An 8,455-nucleotide genomic window follows, 5' to 3' on the forward strand; every position below is an offset into this window, starting at 1 on the left:
AATCTTGGTCCAGGCAAGCACAGGAGTTGTCCATGGATCTGCAGTAACTTTGCTCGTTCAGTGCATTCATCCCTGAAGTCCAGAGTAATAGCCTGGCAACAGAAAGGCTGGAATGACAGTTGAAAGGGCTGTTCCAGTCATTTTTTGCTACTGCTCCAGGTCCCAGCATAATGTATTTTCCCAAGCCTGCTTCCCAGAAACCTGGTACATCCTTGGGTTTAACTAACCATTGCAGAAGCTGAGCTGCTGTTTCATGAGAAGACATTAATGCTGGCACTCCCGGCTACGGTGATAAAAACATCCTCCCTTGCCTGTGTTTTCTCCTTGTCATAACGTGCCTGAACATCCCAGATCTGAGAGCTTTCCATGTGACTGTTGAGTTGTACGTGGCAGCCCAGCCATTTCCTTCCCTCTTCTCTCCTTTCTTTTTACAGTAACAACCTTTTCATACTTGAAAGTCCTGTTACTTTTGTCATTAATTTTTCTTCAGAATTCTCCAGGGCGGAAAAAGCTGACAAATGTCTCGTCTTTACAATCTTTTATTCAGCAACAAGTGTCTTCTTCATGCAAATTTCATTGGCAAACATGCAGTCAAACTTTTTCAAAGGCATCCATTTTTTCAATTTCTTTTTAAGAAAAGAAAGGTGTGTTTCTTTTATTTTTAAAGCAGCTCATGATGAATGGGCTTTCAGAACCTTCAGAGAAACTGAGTTCACAACTTGAGGGTGGTGTGTGTCATCCTATGAAGCCTGTGATTATAATCCCTTTAAAGGACAATAAGCAAAAAACTCTTGTGAGTTGTAAAATATTTTCCCATCTCAGATTCTACATGTTGGGGTAAAGCAATCAGAAGTTGCTGCTTTGAATTTCTTAGTGGCAACAAAGCAGTGAGCTCATTGATCAAAGTGCTTCACAGCTTAGTTAAAAATTCTGTACTAAAGGTCTGTGATTTTTCAGGTACATGTCCTTGACTCAAAATAGCTTTAAAGGCCATGGAAGATCTATCAAGTGACTTGTAAAATGTGGGCATATTTAGATCAGCATCCACCAAGGGTAAGGTGTACTTTGATGGTTGTTAAATTGGGTGTTGCACTTCAATGGAATGGTAGTTCTGTTTCTGAAATTTGTTTTTCCCAGCTTTTACAGAGAAAAGAAACAAGCATTTCCTTGCATGCCAGGCTTGTTTCTCAGTTGTCATCTCTCCTGTTCCTGCTCTACTTTTCTTGTTCGGTTCAGCTGACGGGCTCCTGGCTTTTAACTTCCAAGTTATTCTTGACATTATGGATGCCCAAACACAGATGGTGGTAACTTCCACTTCCTGGCTCTGTTTCTCATAACCCCTTCTGCCTTTGTCTCTGAAGTCTGCAGTGCTGTCCTTGTGAAAGCCAAGGCTTTGCACTGATTTAGCAGACTGGTTCAGCTTTTCAGTATTACTGGCTTATCTTTACTCCCATTTGGCTCCACACAGCACCTCCTTCCTGTCTTCTTGTTCTTCCTTCTGCACAAGGATTTTTCCATAGCCCCCTGGTAACCCTTTTCCCTTCCATTCCTCACAGAGCAGCCCCTTCTCTGGCAGCCAGCATAGACATCCACTATGCCTAGGAGGCCACTCTCATGGACATGCTTTTCTACAGGGCTTATTGGTGCAACTCATTGGTGGCCTTCTGTCCTCACATCTTAGTGCCTCCTCTTCTTCGTCCTAGTGACCCTAAAACCACCTTCCACACCTGGCCCCCAGCACTCCATAGGTGTCCCCATGGGGACAGATAAGGACACAGACAGCTGGTCTCTGCCCCTGGATAGCCCATTCAGGATGGATGTGGGAACCTCCTCATTCAACACGTTCCCACTAGCATCAGGAACTAATTTTGAGTGATGAACATCTCCCTCTGTGCCACATGGTTTTCAGCCTCAGCCTGAAGTCTTTGTTTCTAAGGACTGCCATGAGCAAGAGGGCATTGTCTGTGAGGATCTGGAAGCAGGGATGCACAGTCCTTACCTGGCAGCAGAGTGCTTAGCATCCAGGAAGACAAGTACCAGGCCCCTGCTGTGACATGAGAACACCTTAAAAGGAAGGCAGTGGCCTGTCTTTCCAGCTCTTAGATGGGAAAATACTTCTGATGTGGCAGCTAGAGCCAGAAACAAGAGATGGTTCTGTTGTGCACTGCATGTGCATTATATCTGTATTAATGGGGATTTGGGTTTGGTTTTGCTCTCTACTGTTAGAAAGAAAAACATCTTCACTGTGTCAGGTAGAAGAAAGAACATGGTGAATAACTGAGATGAGATCATTATATGACTTCATGAGTAGTCATGGACTGCTACAATTGAAGGAAACTATCATTTACCACTTGTTATTTAGCAGATGGGCACAGCTGAAACTCAGCTCCACTGCAAACTTTATTGTTTCCCTGTCAAATCCTGAGAGGCTGAGATACCTCCCAGGAGACCACTAATCACTGCTGGCACTGGGTGTTGCTGGCAGCACCAAGTGAACCTTAAGCGCTTTGGTGGTTCAGATTAGCATCAAAAAGGCTGAATGCTTCCTCTGGGATCCAGCTCATGCTAAACATTTAATAAAAATCCTACATTAAGACTCAGTATGAAAGGAAAGAGTGGGCAAGCTTACTGACTGCATCTGGAATGACCAGTCCCTTACCTAAAATTAGCTGAACTCCTGGTCTCCTGTGTCAGCACACACTAGAGCTTGGGCAGAGCCTGGCTGGTCCTTCAGGAGCTCAGACCTCTGCAGGTTTTTCTGAAGTGTGGTACCAGGTATGGCCTTTCACTAAAGCACCATCTAACCTTGGAGGGCTTTTGTTATTCCCTCACCAAAAACAGGGACTGATGAAAACCAAGACTCCAACAGAAAATACAAGTGGAAAAAAAACAAGAAAAAAAAACGTGTGGTTCTTCTGCTTCTCTCCATCCCACCTGCCCACCCTCCTACACAATTTTTTATAATTATGGTAAATAAAACCTGTCAAACTGTGGACAGCTCAGTCAAGGATGCCTGGTGCTCCCACTGGCAGAACCCGTGCTTTGCCATAAAGTTATGATTCTGCACGGTCCCAGCCCTGTAAGAGGGATTTGCTGACATTTAATAAAAGCTGTGCATGTGCTCCTGCCCCATGTGGGAGAGAGAATGATCCACCAAGTTTCTCTCTCCCCTTTGTGCTGGTTTTGGCTGGGGTAAAGTTTCTTTACAGTGACTGGTATGGGGCTGTATTTTGAATTTGTGCTGTCCACAGGGTTGATAATATGGAGATGTTATTGCTGAGCAGATCTTACACAGAACCAAGGCTTTTCCTGCTTTTCATGCTGCCAGGCTGGAGGGTCCTGCGGGTTGGGAAGAGATACAGCCAGGACAGGTGACCCCAACTGACCAAAGGGATATTGAAGACCCTATGACATCATGCTCCGTATGCAAAGTGGAGGGAAGAAAGAGGAATGGGGGGACATTTGAAGTGATGGTCCTAATTGTTTGGAAAGGATCTCATCAAAGATGAGGCCATTTGTGTCTGAGTCCCAGGACCAAATCTGTGTGAACACCCCCTTGTTTGTCAGAGCCAGAGAGCTGCTTGGTGCCTCCTCCACCAGACAGCTTGGTCACAGCCTCACTTGATTCCCACACACTGCGGCACAGGATCATCCTGCTGCTTTCTCAGAAGCTCTACCCTGGCTCCCTTTTCCTTGCCACAGTACCTAATTCATAACCTCATGTTTTCCCCTTGATGCTATCCCCCAAAAAAACAATAATTAGAAACATGTGGGAAACCAGCTTACAAAAGGTTGTCAGCCTCTCTCCCACATCCGACAGACTGACTGAGGGTTTTCTCCATCCAGCTGGTCCCCATCCAGCATTGCCACTGGCAGGATGCAAAAAGTCTTCACACAGAGTTTCTAACACCCCACAGATTGGCTTCATGGATGGAGCAAGAAAGGATTAGGGAGAGTTGAAGCAGACCAGCCTTTCTTCCAGTGGTGAGCACCACCTCCACTTTTACAGGGAGCTGCCAAATGGCATCTTGAAGGAGGTCATGTCTCAGGCCCCAGCCCTCTGTGACTTTCTGACCTGGACCCCTGTCAGGTGATTCTGGGATTAGCCTAACTTTGCATTAGAGACAGGCAGGATGAGCAGGGTGTTGCTAACAAACCAGTTTTCACTGGTGGGAGTGAGCTGCAGTTCTAAGCATGGTGGAAGCCACACTGATCTTCCTGCCCTAGACAAGTTCAAAGTGCTGTAGCTTCTGCTACAAGGGGATGTGGGTCACATGCCACTTTTCTTCACATGGTGCTTTTCTTCCACCATATTCTTGATCCCCCTGGTTTTCCCCACTCTTTCCTATTTATTTTTCCACCTAGATCACTCCTAAGATCCTGGCTTGTCCGTCTAGCAACAGTGGGGTCCACATCAACCATACAAAGATCATCTTTCTGAGAGACTGCTTCAAATCTGGAAAGGATGCAGAACTTTGTACTACAAAGGAAGGGTTTTTAACTTGCCCTGGATGGAGAGGCACTAACTGGGCTCAAAATTTTCCGTGGCACAATTTTCTTAAAGCACGAAGCCATGGAAAATGGGCATTAAAGAGAATGTGACCCAGTTCATACTCATGTCCTCAGCTGCACCTAACTACTCCTGGCAGAGATTTCATCATCTGAATGGACAGTCTTCCAGGATGTACTGGGAGGAACAGAGTGAGCAGTGGGAACCTCCCTGAGGGCAGTTCTTTGTGTAAGAATAGTCCACACATGTTCCCAGTTGCCCTATCAAGGTAAGTGGTTGTAATGGGGAACTTCTGTCAAGGGGAATGAAGAGGAGGTTAGAAGAGATTGTTTGGAAGGTGTCAGAAAGACAACAGGATGGTGTGGGAACAGCAAAAGATTGTTCAAGCCCTCAGAAATTTCAGGAAAGTAGAAAAAAGTCCAAGGCCCTGCTGCTGAGATCTGGAGAACAGAAACTCCTGAAGGTTGAAGTGGCTGGTGTTCACTGAGAAGCTTCACTGTGTGGGGCACTTAGCCCTGGTTCTCTGATGGCTGCCTGTCCACAGTCCAGTGCCCAACCTCATGGCCTGGAAATGGTCTGGGAAAGGCAGGATGGCTTTTAGGATCCTTCAAAATGGGTGAAACTTAAACAATTTACATCCAAGGGACCATGGACAAGGTGGGTATGTGAAAAGAAAATAATCAGTTGTTCAAACTCCCAAATAGGAAACTTTGTAAGAGGAAAACATGAAGAAGTTCCCTTTTAGGAATGAATTGGACAAAACCTGTATTTCCTAAGTGTGGCTACATGGTTTTTTGGGGGGGCTGTTACAACTGCTGGCTGCCACATGCTGAGAAAGGAGACAGTGCCTGGAAGAGAGAAGGGTGGTGCTTCATGCTAATGGCAACATTACCCGTTCTACAGCGGGGACTCGCAGCAGACTATGTAGATCAGGAAAGCCCAAGAGGGAGCGCCATGTGCAAGCCTGTGTGTACCTGACTGCCTCATCAAACGAGGCCCAGCACGGATCTCTCTCTACAGGTTCATTTGCAACGTGTGAAAAGAAAACTGTATTTGCATAGGTAATTTAATTCTGGGACACATCTGTGGAGATTGCCTGCAGGCCACAGTCAAGTCCCATGAAAGTTTCTAAGTGTGCTGGATGATAATTTCCCAGCAGAGGATGCGTCCATCCAGCACACCCTGTCTCCCTTTTAGAGTCATCATCATGGGTAGAGACAGTGGAGTTGAGCAGTGGCAATGGACTTGAGCAAAGTCAGGACAATCACAGGTAGTCATATATGAATTTGGCATTTCCAAGACAGTAACTTTCACCAAGATGAAGCAAAAACCAAATGCAATTCAACCTAAAGAGAACTTGGACAAATTCAGTGAAATTTGACTGCAATATGAGTTGCTTAAGAAGAGTTGAAGCAGATGACCAAAAGCTACAGTTAAAGTAGAGGGTATTTTTGATTTAAAGTAGAGGGTATTTTTGATGGTCCTGTGTGACACCCTGGTTGGGTGTGAACCCCTGAGGATGGACAAAGCATAAGTATTAAATGGGCTAAAACCCTGAGCCAGACCCCAGAAGTGTTATTGCTAACAAGTGGCAAGCAGGAGGGAGGAGGGTCTCAGTCCACAAAAATCAGCTCCAAGCCCCCTTTTTTCAACAGTCAACTTGAAACTTCAAGTATCCAACCATTGTGTGTCTTGGAGCAAATGAATGGGCCAGACCTCCAAAATGAGGTGCTGTGTCCCAGGTGATCACAACTCCCACAAGGGATCCAGCAGCTGTGACATGTAAGTAGCTCCATGCAGGATGAACAAGGTGCTAAGGATGAAGAGCCAGAGCAGCAGTGAAGAGGCATGAGCAGGTGGCTTATCCTTCTTATAAGGCAGTATTGTGATGGATACTGAACCCCTCCAGGTAGCTCTGCAATCCAGCTCTTCAACAGGCTGTTTAAAAAGAGCAAGGACTGAGAAAAGACACAGGAGACAGACGGAGAAAACTGCATCCTGCCTCCCCTGGCAGTTTCAAATGAGTTCAGCTTTTGCTTTCCCTTCCTAGGACCCAGCCTCAGGCTCAGCCACACTGCTGCTGGGCTCCAGTTATTCTGTGGCATGGAGTGGTGCGTTCCCAGCTCAGGGTTACTGACCACGCTTTAAGCACAGCAGGCCTTGTCCCTGCAGAGTTTGTAACACAACTCACCTTAACTGTGGGCTTTCGGCCCTCACTTGTGCCCTTCCAGACCTCCATTCCTTCCTCCTCAGCAGCACAAATCCTTCTTTGGTGCATACCTGTAGTGCAGCAGGCACTTTCCTGCCTCCAGACAAAACACCCAGGCATTTTTCCTGGACTCCCCAATATCCTGGCTGCAACTGCATGTTCTCTGAACAATGTTCTCACATGCCAAGTGACACCCAGAAGGGTGTCCCAGTTCTTGTAGGGCTGCAGAGCTCACTGGGATGAGGTTGTGGTCCCACATATCCATGTGTCTGTAGCAATTGCCAAGGAAATGCCCACACCCCCAGAGCTCTGATTATTTATTTTTTTGGAGAGCAAAACCCAGGAGCAAAACTGAAGCACGCACAAAGCGGCCATTTCTCATTATCACAGTTTACAAAGTGCTTAGTAATAAGCATGAGTCAGTGGGGCAACAGGAGTGCTCTCTGCTAGCTTTGGGAGGAACCAGAAATAACTCCTGTTCACTCCTGTTCCTGTGTGAACAGTCAGGGTCTCGCTCCTCTCCCCTCACTTCCTGCTGAGAGATGTTTCTACTTATGGTCCTGGTTTTATGGAGGTGGAGATAAGAGTGTTAAGTTCAGTCTAAGAGCCTGTGTGTTTTAAAAGAGATCAGAATTCCAGAAATACTGAAATATGAGGACCTTCATTATAGCCACTGTGAGCTGCAGATAATCAGCACCTCTGCAAATTGGAGGGCTGCTTTCAGTGCCAAAATTCAGAATTAATCCATGGGTCTCCATCTTTTAAATCGCTAGACTTTGGTCTCCCAAGGCTTTCCAAGAGGCTTTTCCATTCTCCTTTGTACATGGCAGTAACAAGGCTCTTACCTCTTTCACCTGCTCTGGATGTGACCCTTAGCCCCACTGAGCCTTCACTGCCCAGGCTAGAAAACAATTTCTGGAGGGTGATGTTGGACTCCCTGGGCAAGGTATGTGCCTATGTTTCATGTCAGAGGAGGATGGAGAAGGGAGTGGAGGGGTCCCACGGCAGCTTCATCAGTCAAATCTAGTAAAGGGGAGTGAGAGCTGCTGCCAGAACCAGAGGCTGCAAACTGGATGCTTTTACCAGGCTTGGGAAGTAACAGGTCACCATTTGTTTCCAGAAGTGTTGTGCAAACCTCTCCACTCCCATTCAGACCACAGCTGCCCTGGTCCATGGCTCTGAAGGTCTGGGAATGGATAGGAGTGAAAAATTAGTGCTGTTCATTCCAAGGCCTAGCAGAGATGGGTAAATGAGGTAAACAGAATAGTGTAAAGTGAGAAAACCTGCACAGCCTTACACCTGTCTGCAAACAACACTTTCCAGCAGCACCTGACACTTTGCTGCAGGCTGGGAGAGAAACTAAGGTGCTGGAGCAGAACTTTTGGCTTTCAGATCTGGGGAAAAATCCCAATAAAATTGAGTGGATGTCTTGAGGGGAGAGTGCACGAAGTTGATGAGAGTGAGCTTGCAGGACCGTGGGAGGCAAGACAGGGAAACGTCAGCACGGGGATGCTGAGAGTGACGGTGGGTCTGTCCACAAGACACCGAGCGCTGCTCACACGAACATACCTATTGCAGTAGTCACGCTGGCTACCACTAGCCATGGGGCGGCACAAGCAGGTCACGGAGCACGAGGTTGGCCGCCCTCGCGTTTACTCACCTTCTCGGGCCGGTTTTGCCACAGACGTGGGGCTTTGTGCTGCCTCAGCTGCCAGGAGCACCGAGCGAGGCGGTCT

The sequence above is a fragment of the Parus major genome, chromosome 1 (genome assembly GCF_001522545.3).
Source record: "Parus major isolate Abel chromosome 1, Parus_major1.1, whole genome shotgun sequence".
In the NCBI taxonomy this organism is placed as follows: Eukaryota; Metazoa; Chordata; class Aves; order Passeriformes; family Paridae; genus Parus; species Parus major.